Source organism: Mobula birostris, chromosome 9 (assembly GCF_030028105.1).
Source record: "Mobula birostris isolate sMobBir1 chromosome 9, sMobBir1.hap1, whole genome shotgun sequence".
NCBI classification, from domain to species: Eukaryota; Metazoa; Chordata; class Chondrichthyes; order Myliobatiformes; family Myliobatidae; genus Mobula; species Mobula birostris.
The window spans coordinates 42694701-42707586 of NC_092378.1; the positions used below are offsets into that span (position 1 = coordinate 42694701).

The following is a 12886-nucleotide window of genomic DNA, read 5'->3' on the forward strand; positions in this document are numbered from 1 at the left end:
GCAATTTGTAGATTGGATTTGTAATAAAATATTGAAGATACTGAAAACATTCCATTTAGGCAACATCTTTGATAAGAGAAACAAGGTTCAAGTTTCAGATCATCAGCTCAAAAGCTTAAATGTTCCTACCGCCACAGAAACTGCTTAATCTCCTGAATCTTCCCTGCCTTTCACTTCAGGCTTCTTGCAGCAGTCCTGGTTTTTTCTTTGTATGGTTAGGACACAACCAGGCAATTATGAAGATCGCTGGGCTGATGCCATGATTGCAACTATAAGAAAACAGCTCAGCTCGATGCAGACAGTTGTGGGCTACAAAAAGGACACTGTATACCTGGGTGGCCAGTTGTGTAGCCAGTAACATTGAGATCACAAAAGGCAAATCGAATTCATTCACAGCAGGTGGTTTCTGTCAAGCCTTGGGAAACAGCCAAGATGGTATTAACTACTGAATTTATGGTTGAAGTTGTCACCAATGTTTCCTTCTTTTCACGGCAGTCATTTGCCAGGACACTTTGTCATTGAGGTTTGCCATTTTCCTACAGCGCCTCCTCCTGGCAGCCATGTGATCAGCCATCATATTCCAGGCTGCCCCAGGTTCTATTTGTCCAATTTATGGACACTCCCTTTGGAGGCCAAAGTTAAATACAGGTGTTTGTTCCTGCAAACAAGGCAGGAACCAAGTGGACAGAGCCAGAAGAGGGTGGGCGTGGTTAGGAGGCAGAGACCGGGGGGAGGGGGGAGAGTGATGGAGGGGAAAGAAGAACAGAAGAATGGGATGGGAGGGGGGAAGGTGAGGAAGGAAAGGGCACAGTAAGAAAAGTGTGGTTCAGGGGGATTAAAGGGTAGAAAAGGAAGGAGGGAAAGAGTGAGAAGAATTGGGGATCTGGGAGTGGCTTGGAGCATGGGAGGGTGACCTGAGGAGGATGCGTGGGTGGGGGGAACACAGGAAAGGACTAGGGGTAAGAAGCAATGAAGGTAACCAAGTGGATGGAGATGGCGAAGGAGTGAAGAAAATGTTGGGAAAGAGGATTGAAGTAGTGGATAGAGAGTGAAGGGAAGTGAGTTGTCAAAAGAATGAGTGGAATAAGGGACAGAAGGATTGAGGGTATCGGGAGAGATTGAGCTATTTTTGCAGAAGGATGGGAAGAATGAAGGGATGGAGGGAATGGATGGAATACCAGATTGAAAGGGTGAAGGGTCAGAAAAAAAATACGGAGAATAAATGTTTTGGAGGGAGGGAAGGAGTGACTGGGTTGGGAGGGTAGCAGAGGATTAGGAGGGGAAAAAAGAGTTGGGAGGCATGTGCTAAATTATGGTCAGGACAGGGCGGAATGAAAGGATTGGGATGGAGGCACAAGAGGACTGAAAAGTAAGAAAAGTGCTGAGGGGAGATTGTGAGGAAAGGGGAAGAGAGAAAGGAGAGAGGGAGAAATCAAGGGAATGGAGCAGTTGGGACGGTGCGATGGCTGGGAAAATGCAATGTGAGAAAGATTAACAGACATGCAAGGGCTTGAAAAGAGGAATAAACAATCAGATTAGGTCACGATGGGAGCTAATTGGACAGGGCAGAGAACAGAGTGGATCCAAGAAGGAAGAAAGGAGGGAATAGCTGGGAGGGGTGTACAGGGAAGGAGTGGCTAAGGGAACAGGAGGCAAGAAGATGGTACACAGCCAATGGAAGACTATGCAAGGAGCAAGAACTAGTATAATTTATGACAGGGGCCCCCAACCATTTTTGCACCATGGACCGGTTTAATATTGACAATATTCTTGTGGACCGGGGGGGGGGCGGGGTTTCAAGTAGGGTTAAATCCACCTCAACATGTCTTTTACAGTTAGGGTTGCCAACTTTCTCACTCCCAAATAAGGGACAAAAGTAGCAGTCAAATACGGGACACTTCTGTTTACCCCGAGAAAGACTACCACAACCATGAAGCCTTGTGTTGCCTGTGTGCACAAGCCTGTGTGCGCATGCGTGACAATTTTTTTTTCCACAAATCAGTTTTGGCTTAATCTTCCCAACTACACTGTACATACATTATTTCAACTTTATATATGCTGTGTATTTATCATATCATTCCTGCTTTTACTATATGTTAGTGTTATTTTAGGTTTGATGTGTTATTTAGTATGATTTGGTAGGTTATGTTTTGGGTCTGGGAACGCTCAAAAAATTTTTCCCATATAAATTAATGGTAATTGCTTCTTCACTTTACGCCATTTCGGCACGAAAGGTTTCATAGGAACGCTCTATCTCAGTGGGGGAAATACGGGTCAAGGGTATAACCCTTGGGACAAACCAATTTAGCCCAATATACAGGATGCCCCAGCAAATACAGGACAGTTGGCAACCCTATGTTCAAGTTCAACAGTACGTGACAGGGAATGAGGAAAGGTGCAGCTGACTCATATCGTTTCCTCGCGGCCCGGTAGCACATGCTTTGCAGCCCGGTACCGGTCCACGGCCCGGTGGTTGGGGACCACTGGTTTATGAGGCAAAGCTTGTCATTCAACCCATTACTAGATTAGATTATGAGAACACTCAGTCCTCGTTTATTGTCATTTAGAAATGCATGCATTAAAAAATGATACAATGTTCTTCCAGAATGATATCACAAGAAACACAGGACAAACCAAGACTAAAACTGTCAAAACCACATATAGTTACAATAGTGCAAAGCAATACCATAATTTGATAAACAGCAGACCATGGGCACGGTTAAAATAAGTCTCAAAGTCCCGATAGCCTCATCATCTCACACAGACGGTAGAAGGGAGAAATTTCCACAGTCAAGAAAGCTAGCCAGCCAGGTCACACCTTTTAGCCTATCTGTATGTTACCCAACAGGTCACATCCAACACTCAAGCAATGAGGTGTCCTTCCTTCACCTTCTCAGGCACTGAGTCCTAGATCTTCAGAGTTCTCTAACATTTCCCTATCTGCCTTCCCTCAACCCCCCAGCTAAAGAAAGTACAATCCTTCAACTTATTCTATGTAGGCTTCTTAATTTTAAAGCACCTTGTTAAGTCTTCCACCAGCTTCCTATATTCCACAGAAAACAAGCCAATCTTAACAGATCTTTCCACTTGTCCAGCACAAACCAGTCTTGGCAACATATTTGTAAATGTCCCTTCTAGCACAACTGTATTTTTTGTAATATCAGGATCAGAACTGTCCATATATTTAAGCTGTGGCCTAACAGGTGCTGTATGAAGCTCCAGCATGGCCTCACTGCTCTAACCTTCATTAAAGGAAAACATTACACATCATTTTCACCACTTCTTAACTTAACTGCTAACCAGCAATCTAAAGATAAAGCTCCAGGGCCACCCTGCTTCGTTGCACCACCGAGTACCGTGCTGTTCACTCAGGGGTGCAAGGTACCAACATCTCTTACCACTTTGTGTTCTAATGTAGGTGGGAGGGATTAGTGTTTGGGTGCTTTTGATTTGCTTTTTAGCTGCTCCGTCACAACACTGTGGGCCAAGTGGCCTGTTCCTGAGCTGTACTCTTCCAGTCATTTTCCAACTACTACAGCACCGGCCACCCTTTAATGACATGTTATGCCAGTCTGTAACAGCTTGGTTTCAGTTTGCATAGTCCCTTCCTTGTTGCACCATCCAAAAGTACGACTTCACTTCTCTGGATTAAATTCTCCTTAACACCTTTCTGCCCATCCGACGCAAACATTGTACTGTACTGCGGTATGAACACCTGCTCTGCACTAACAATCACATCAAATATTTCTACTGTCTGCAAACTTCCACTGCATTTAAGTCCAAATCTGAAACCTACATCATTAAGAGCAACGGGCTTGTATGAACCCTGTGGTACCACATTGGTAACAGTCTTTGTCAGTAAAACACCCATCAACCATAACCCTGCTTTCCTGGTTTAGGCCACTTCAGGATAAAAATCTACAGCTGTCCCTTGGTCTGTTTGACCAGGTTGTCACATGGAACATTTTCAAAAGCCTTGCTAAAATCCACGAGGATTACGTCAAATATATCGCCCTTATTAATCCACTTTTTAACCCCCTCAAAGAAAAGGTAAGTCACTCACCACAGGAAAACCATGATAGTCCTGGAGATGGTGCAGAGGAGATTCACCTGGGATGGAGTGTTTTAGTCAGGAGGAGAGACTGGAGAGGTTGCTCTGTTTTCCTGCAGCAGAGGAGGTTAAGAAAGGACATGATTGAGGTATAGATGAATATAGGTAGCAGAGATTGCAGGAAACTATTCCCCACAAGAGAGGCAGATAAAACTAGGAGACTTGGATTTAGGGAATGGGGTAAGAGATTTCGAGGGGATCTGAGGAGAGCCTTTTTTCATCTAGAGAGGGGTAACTCCTTGGAACACGCTGCCTGAGAAGGAGGGGAAGCAGAGTCACTGATTGCATTTAAGAAATGGCTAGGTGAACTCTTGAGCTACTGAGGTAAAAAAGGCAATATAGCAAGTGCTGGAAGATGAGATTAATTACAGACTGGCCCGTAGAGGACCAAATGGCCCATTTCCCTGTTGTACAACTCTGTAACTAGGTTAGTCAGACACAGAAACTTTCCTTGACAAAGGAACAGCCACGTTGTTTCTCCCTGATTAATCTGGGCCTTTCTAACTGAAGGTTTCAATAATTTTCCTACTACCAGAGGTAAACTAAATAGCTTGCCATCACTTGATTTATCTTGCTCCTCCCTGTTTAAACAGTGGTGTAACATTTGCGATCCTCTAACCCACTGGCACTGCTCCTGTGGCCAGAAAAGAATGAAATGTTACTGTGAGAACCTCCATAATTTCCTCTGATTCTGACAAGAGGCCAAAATATATTTCTTCGAGCTCAGTGATTTATCCATCTTCAAAGATGGCAAACCCATACTCTGACTATGGTTATCTGTACTAACACTTCCCACTGTTTGCTTGGTTATGACATCAGTATTACCCACTTCTTCTGCATTAAGAACTACAACCACGATCTGTCCATCCACACTGGTTACCGTAGTAGTTCCTGACAGGTTTCATTTCCTTTCATTCTTTCCTTTGCTATCCTCAACTTCTATGCTTGTAAGGTCTTTTTGAACTTTCTTTAATATTACATGCCAACACATTCCATACCCTCCTTCATTCTCCTACAATTGCCTTTCAGTCTTTCTGGTGTATTTGGACAGTATCTGACACAAACTTCCCTCCAGATAATAAGTCCTACCCGTTCTCTGTGGCAATATGTACACCCTGAGCCCTCACACACACACCATTGCTTCAAGAATGATTTACCTTCAGGTCGCTGTTCCCAATACACTCTTGTTAAAATTACTAAAAACATTAAGAAAAACTTGACCTTATCCTAATATTGAATCTTTACCTTTATCTTATATTGTTCTTTGCCCATAACTTGCTGAAACTCAATAAATTATGACAACGACCGCAAGAATGTTCTTCCAACACCCAGTTTCATTCCTGAGAACTACACACACGGCTTCCCCAATAAAACGGGTTATCATCCATTGCTTATTAAACTATTCCAGAGTGTAATTCAGGAATTCAGTATCTACACCTATCATATGACAGAAGCCAATTAAAATTAGGTTATCAGAAAGCAAGCACCCAAGAGTGAGCATCACCAAGGACCTGCCCTGGTCCAACAACCTTGATGCCACAGCCAACGCTGTACAACAGCACCTACATTTCCTCCAGAAGCCAAATAAATTCAGCATATCCGCTTTACCTCGCCCATTTACACAGGCACCATAACATTTGGATGCAACACAGTTTACGTTGGGACTGGAGGTGACGTGAATGGGAGGGAGGGAGTGTAGGTAGGAAGCAACTGAAGGAAATGGAAGGGGGGCCTCAACACTGGGGGGGTCTACATGGCGGGGGCCTCGACACGGGGGGGGGATCTCGATGGGGTGGTCTCAACACGGGGGGGGAGGGAGACTCGACGGGGGAGGGAGACTCGACGGGGGAGGGAGACTCGACGGGGGGGAGACTCAACACGGGGGGTCTCCACGGGGTGGTCTCAACACGGGGGGGGAGGGAGACTCGACACGGTTGGGGTCTCGACACGGGGGGGGGGTCTCTACATGGGGGGGTCTCGACACGGTGGGGGGGGGACCTCTACTGTCGTGACAGGAAGGTGCTTTTGCAAAGAGGGCTTTAGAGATGATGGTGAGGCAGAGCAGCAGGCATCAGATCAGTTTTGGAGCAACGATGGCATGAAAGAAACTCACTGTGAAAGGGGAGGGCAAGTGTGGTTCATGGAGTAGAGGAACTGGGTGATGTTGGAATGACGAGAATCGGGATTGAATTGAGTTTTATGAATTGAAGGGAATGGTGAGGGAAAATAGGAGATGAAGGTAGTTGGGTGATGCAGAAACGGAGAAATTGTGCACAGAACCAGCTAGTTACGGATGCAGGCTGGGGAGACAGGAAAGGCGTGGACATTTTATGGAAGGGTTTTGGAAAGAGGCATTGGGGAGAGAAGGTCACTGATTGCGGGCTGGAGGAAAGGCACAGATAGGGAAGGTGGAAACTGAAGAGAGGGGGAGTAAGTGCTACAAATGTGGGTTCGGGGGAGGACAGTGGCCTGCCAAGGTCTTGGGTATGAGACTGGACAGTCAGATTGGAAGAAGGAGCAGTGGAAGGGGTTGTGAAAGGGAAAGAGTGGGGGCAAGAGGAGGTAGAAAGCAGAGTCGGAAGAGTTTTGAGGACACCGGAGATCGAAGAGGGTGCCAAGGATTGGAGAGGGGCAGGAGGGGTGGGTCACGGCCAAGGATGGTGCAGGTCAAAGGCAGAGTGATTCAAACCCAGAGGTGTCAAGGCCAGGAGGAAAGGAGGAAATGTGGGGGGGGGGGGTGAGGTGGAGACAGAGTTGGACACAGTTGTGGCAGAAGATAAGGATTCAAGGATGGGGAGGCAGATGAGAACATGGGGACAAGACCTGGAGTGCTAAAAACCATGACAGTTAAGGTAGTTCAACAGCGAAACAGCAGAGTGTTCAACATTGGGTGTGGGGAGACAAAGTTGATGAAGAAAGCATCGGGTAGTGTTTGGACAAGGTCAGGGGTAAAGCGTTGGGGTAAACAGAAAGGTAGAGTCGGATAGCAAAGGGTGAAGGAGAAATGGGGTGTAAGTATGTAGAATTGGGTGTATGTGGAGATTGTTTTGGATGGGAAAGGTTTCAGGGGAAGGAGAGATGGGATTCTCTTAGGTGGGCATCTTAGTGGACTTGGCCTTTGAGCCATAGGCACGTTTTCATGCTATATCAGGAGATAGGGAGAGAAAGGGTGGGGTTAGGAGTGTTTGTGAGAGAATGAAAGGGTCCCGGGGTGACGTATTGGGCGGCAGCACGAGAAGGGGTGAAAGGTGAGGGTTGAAGTGGAGGGAATGGAAAACGGAGAGATGTCGAAGAGGATTGGAGAGATGGACTGTGTTGGAGATACCTGGGGAAAGGGGAGAGAGGCGCGGGATGGGGTCGTCTTGGGGAGAGAGGTGGCGTCAATCGCGTTGGGCAGGGAGGAGAGGTGTCAGATTGTGTTGGGGAGGGAAGCGGGATTTGGGGTAGTGTTGACAAGGGAGGCGGGGTGTGGGGTCGTGTTGGACGGGGGGGGGGTGCTCTGTTGCTGGCGGGGTGGGGAAGAACAGGCGAAAGTCGGCTGTTGCCCGTGCTCCACACAGACGGGCCGGGCCGTGTGGCGCAACCGTAAACCGGCGGGTCGTGAGAAGAGAGCACGGGTCCGGGCGCTCCTCTCCGCCGCTACGGGAGCATTTCGCTTTCTTAAAAGAGAAAATCCAGCGCCACCCCACCGGAAACTTTATCAGCACTGTCCCCGGCCCTCGGTGCGCGTCCTCGCCAATGCCGGTGCTATCGCGGCCGGCTAAAGTTTGGAAAAGGCCGCCCGTGCGGCCACCCCCTTTTCCTGGTCGGCTCCGGGAGCGCAGGGAGCCGGTGGTGGGATCCCAAGCCCTACAGCAGCCGACCGGAGATGGGACGGAGGACCAGGTGTCTGCGGGCGAGTAGGGCGCCGCCAGGGTGCAGGGCAAACAGCGGCCGTGCCGTCAGTCTCCAGCCGGCCACGGCTTCTCTTCGCCAGCCGCTGTGCAGGACAGCTCCGAGGGTGCGCAAGGCCACGGCCCGGGTGCGCAGCTTCGACACGCAAACATTTCCGTGCCTTATCCGAAGCTCCGTCTCTTCGCCACCGCCCGGACGCGTACAACAGCCTCCCTTCTCTCTTTTTTCTTGCCTATGGCACGATTTGCATCGCCCTATTATCCAAAGGGACACAGAGGCAGGAGGAGGAGAAGGGGGGAGAAACGGTCTTTAAGAGCTACTTTGGCAACAAAAAAAGAGAGGGTAGGACTTGAATTTGGACCATTAAAAAGAGCAGATTAACTTGATCAAAGGCACAATTGAAGGCGACAAAAACGTAAAGGTGTTGAGTGTGCGCCTAATGGTGCTCTCCGCCTGTAGCCCCTTCGCCAGTGTGTCTGTGGCGCAAAGACAGTAAGATGGGGACACAAGACATGATGCACACAGCAGGCAGAAAAAAAACTGATGCAGGGAAAAATAAACAGCCCGACATCCAAAGAGGGCCAGGGGAAATCCAACCGGCTTTCTTGTATTTTTTTACATATGTTACAACGTTTAATTTTTTTTTACCTTTTCCCCCTTAAAAGAAAGACGTTTGCTACCACGGTCGCCAGGCTGCCGATGCTGGGCTGATTGCCCGTGCCAAAGCGCTGTCCAGAGCCCTCAGAGCGGCTCCAAAAGCAGCAGCCTGGCGCACAGAACCGGGGTCACCCCTTCCGCCTTTACGCGCCTATCAAAGCCCCGGGGCTTGGGAAGCTAACGCGGAGACAAGATTGCGTGCGCCGTGCTCTTTGTGTTTAAATATAAATTCAAGCCCGGCATTATTTTCCATTTTTTTCAATACTGCACAAAAAGGCCAGAATGTTTTTTCTTCCTTTCTATACACAGTGAGCTTTCCTGCTCGCCTCTCCGAAGCAAATCCACTTTTTTCAGCAACGCGTAAATATACATTGCAAACACGGTCTCGCGTAGATGCCTTTAGATTTTAATTCGTAAAGCAGCCCGGCGGCCGCGCACCGGGATAGCGGGTGCCGGGCTCGCCTCCTTCTTCCCATTGCCCCTGCCCCACTGCCCTGGGCAGGAGACCAGCCCGGGGGGCGCCATTTTCTGCCAGCACGGAAATGCACAGCTCCAACAACTTCAAGCGATTCGCGGCGCGCAAACGAGAAAGAGCCCCCTCCGGCCCCCGCAGCCCAGCTTTCGCTGAGTCCTCACCTGGCAGGCGGCGGCGGCGGCCCGGCTCTGTGCGGCTCGGCTCACTCCCGGGCCCCACTGCCCCGAGGAGACGCTGTCTGTCGGCGCACTGCTTGGGCGGGGTGCTGCTGGACCGACCACCGGTGCTTTTGTCCCCTCTCCTTTCTCCGTGCGATGTCCGTAGCGAACGATGAAGACAGGGAGAGAGAGAGAGAGATACCCCACCACTGGCACACACGCTTGACTCTAAAGTGTGCTGCGCTCCTCTGGAGGGATGAGGGTAACACACTACTGAGTGAGTACGCGCGTGTGTATTTGGAGCCAGGAGAGTCCCGTCTGTCAGCGGATTCGGAGAGTACGACTGGCTGGAGACTGAGGGACTGCTACCGGGGGCTGTTGTAACCTTTTGTCCCGCACACACAATCACCACTGCTCTGTAACCTTGCCTTGCGTAAAAAAAATTAGGGATGTGAGATCAGAAATCTGCAACAGTGGGGCAGACGAGCGGGCAGATGTAGTGCATAGAATGGTTCATTTTTATAAATGACCCCAGGTCGAGGGCACTGTTTCATTTCCCCATTTTAACAGCGATCTCTTGAATCCTTTACTGTCAACACTAGTTTCATATTTTTTTAGATGTCCATCAGATCCCAAAGATGTGGCTTAAGTTTTGCTTTGTTTTTTACAACTTGTAACAAACACAATTAGGAATATCCCCTCGTATCATTTTGGGGCTATTCTGTTCCGTTTTCATTTACGAGTGAGCATTTGGAGATTTTTCAAAAGGGTTGATGTTTGAGGCTTTGGAATTGAATGTGCTTACAGTCTGATCCGTTTATTTCAGAATTGGAACCCGCTCGTCTTTGCGGTTCTCGTCAAAAAGTCACTCACTTCAAAACTGATGGCTTTGAGGTTTTTCTCAAAATCATGGACTGCTGTTGAATTGGATACTGTATAGACCTGCAACTGACGAAGCTATCCCAAACATCGTAATTTTCTTGTTGCTATTTTGGCCACCTCGCTGTTCCCAATGAGATAAAAGCAGGTGGCAGGAGGCTGACTTAAATCAGGATAAAGAATTTCACCGTTGCATTGAAATGGTGCATAACCGGTAAATGCTGCTCGATAGTCCTGAAGAATTCTGCCACTACCACGCTGTCATTGATTTCTCTGTATTTAAAACTAATAATGACTTTGCATGGAAAAGTGAGCTGAAATACCCACTGACCTGTAGGGCCAGAGATAATCCTGCAACAATGGTTAGTTTTCAGGATAAAGTTATAAAGAAAGGTATGTCATTATGCCAAGGTTCATAAGTGTTAGAGTTTTATAACCAGGCAGCAGAATAGATAGTCCTGCAAAAGAAAATACTGGTTTTAAATACTGATCTTATATTGTCACAAGTGGTATAAAAATGGAGGAACAGAGTTGAAATTTTCACCTGATCAAGATGTGAAACTATCATTAAGGTGATGTACTGATCAGGCCTATGGAAAACGAGCTTCATCCAAGCTAACATTAATGATAGGATAAGCTAATTCTCCCTTTATGGAGTTTTATTTATATTTGTGTATAATTACATGGTGCGAAGAGAGTGGAACTGAGAGGGAGAGATGTGTTGGCATATAGTTAGAATTTGGATGTGTAAAGACTTAAGGTGATCTCAGAACTGCTTGTCTTTCCATTTCAGGTGTGATTATAAGTATAACCATTTGTTCTGTGTGTGAGCACTACTGCATGGATTGTCAATAAAATTTGTACACTGAAACTTTTGATTTTGTTCTTGAAACCCATCTGCTAATAACAGGATAAGTTATATATGTTAAACAGCCCTGGGAAAGTGCCTAAGGTTTTAAAAGCAGTATTGCAATACAATTTGATATGAACAGCAAATGACACGTATCAACCATGTGAATATATACCCATATACCTTTCATGCTGCACAGGCTGGACTGGTGCACCCAAAGGAGCAAGACATCAGTGAGTAGTGGTCCCCAGATGATGCTCCTGCAACTGAGCTAAGGGCACTGTTGGAGGAGCAGCAGACAGCAATGCCAAGCAGGAAACAACATCTTCCCATAAATCTCATTGATCGAAGGATAGTCTTACTATATTTGGTATGTAATTTGATGGGGGTGAAGGGGGCTATAAATTTGATTCATTGGCTATTACTTCCTTAAATATTTCAGTGCATCTACAACAAACTTCTACTTTCCTAGGTTTCATCATAGTTCAAGAGATCATGAAGCTCCCAATTTGAGTTTGCAGACCAAAGAATATTGAAAATGCTTATTTATTTTTCATTTGTTGAATGAATGCTTTTTAAAAAATTCTTCTTTAAAATGTCTGTTTCAAAGCATTTCTGTCCGCCTGATTTATATCCTCATAATGCTTAAATAGATTTAGCATCTATCACTTCCTTTGCATTTATAATTCATCAATATTTCCACATTTGACATCACAATAGTCTTCACAACTGTGCAGTCGAACCGTCTTACCACAATCACTAAATGTGCAGACCCATTCTTGACTTGAGTTTGGTTCCTAAGGAGTATTAGCTTAAACTGTAGTCAGTTATTGGGTCACACGGGAAAATGAAGCACAAAGAAGATTTTTTTTAAAAAGCCCAACAATGCCATTGCCACCACTTCCCCAATGTGATGCTCCAGTTTCAGGGAACCCACGCCCAGTTGCTCAGGCTCTTTATTCCTCTGATCGCTTCTCTGACTCTCACCACCTGGCTCCATCCTCCCCCCACCACCTCAAATCTCTTCCCATCTGGTTCCACCTATCACCCCCTGTCAGCCCCTATCCCACCCCACCCCCTGCACTTCTATAAAGTGGCCATTCCTGCTGTTTTTTTCTCTCTCTCTTACCCTACCAGCCTAACCTAATCCTGTCATAGAGACTCAACCTAAATTAACAACACATCCCTTCTGCTTCCACGGGTGTTGCCTGTCCTGCCGGGTTCTTCCAGCAATTTATTTTCTTGCTCAGAATTCCATATTCTGCAATCTCACTTTTTTTTCCCTCCTACTTCTCACTGTTCCAATATTAATTTGGCACCCAAAACAAATCTAAAGCTGTAGGATACAGATCACTGTATGTACCTTGGCCTGCACCTAATGTCACAAATCCTTGGACAACATAATAAGCAGCTCACGTATTAGCATTATTGAAGTGTGAAGCCCGGTGTGACAAACCTAACATTTGCCATAACTGTCAACGGTGCAGAATGGTACACCGTAAAATTTACCAACTGAGTATGTGACACAGACTGCTGTAGCAGAGGGGTGAAATACTAAAATACCAGCAATGTGACATTTAGACATCTATATGACAATGAAGATAACATCGTTCATATTCTAGGGTGTTCAAAATTTGGAACACTATTCTAGCTCTTAGAAAACTGGAACAGTGGGCACTTAACTTTGGAAATGCATGTGGAATAAACCACTGAAATGAAAAGTTATTGACCACCCTGCACTCAGATCTTGTGTTTGGCCAAGTACTGCTTACCAGCAACTGAAGAATTAAATTTATCAGACCAACTGTGAAATAGCTGCTAAATCTGATAAAATCTAAACTGCATCAAATATCAACATGCCA

The 12886-nt window shown here is 46.6% G+C and overlaps 1 protein-coding gene across 9 annotated transcripts in view; it reads right to left on the reverse strand.

Annotated features, from left to right (window-relative positions):
- LOC140202711 (zinc finger protein 800-like) overlaps nucleotides 1-9675 on the reverse strand; it is a 129426-nt gene extending 119751 nt beyond the window's left edge. For 6 of the 9 annotated variants that reach the window (XM_072267905.1, XM_072267903.1, XM_072267902.1 and 3 more), the window contains exons 1-2: nucleotides 9299-9675; nucleotides 4064-4164 (exon numbers count right to left, since the gene is read on the reverse strand). The gene's annotated coding sequence lies outside the window, so the exon portion shown is untranslated. Of the gene's footprint in view, nucleotides 1-4063; nucleotides 4165-8653; nucleotides 8740-9298 lie in introns of those variants that run through there. The other 3 variants (XM_072267908.1, XM_072267907.1, XM_072267906.1) reach the window with 2 other exon arrangements.
- Between the last annotated feature and the right edge of the window lie 3211 nt (nucleotides 9676-12886).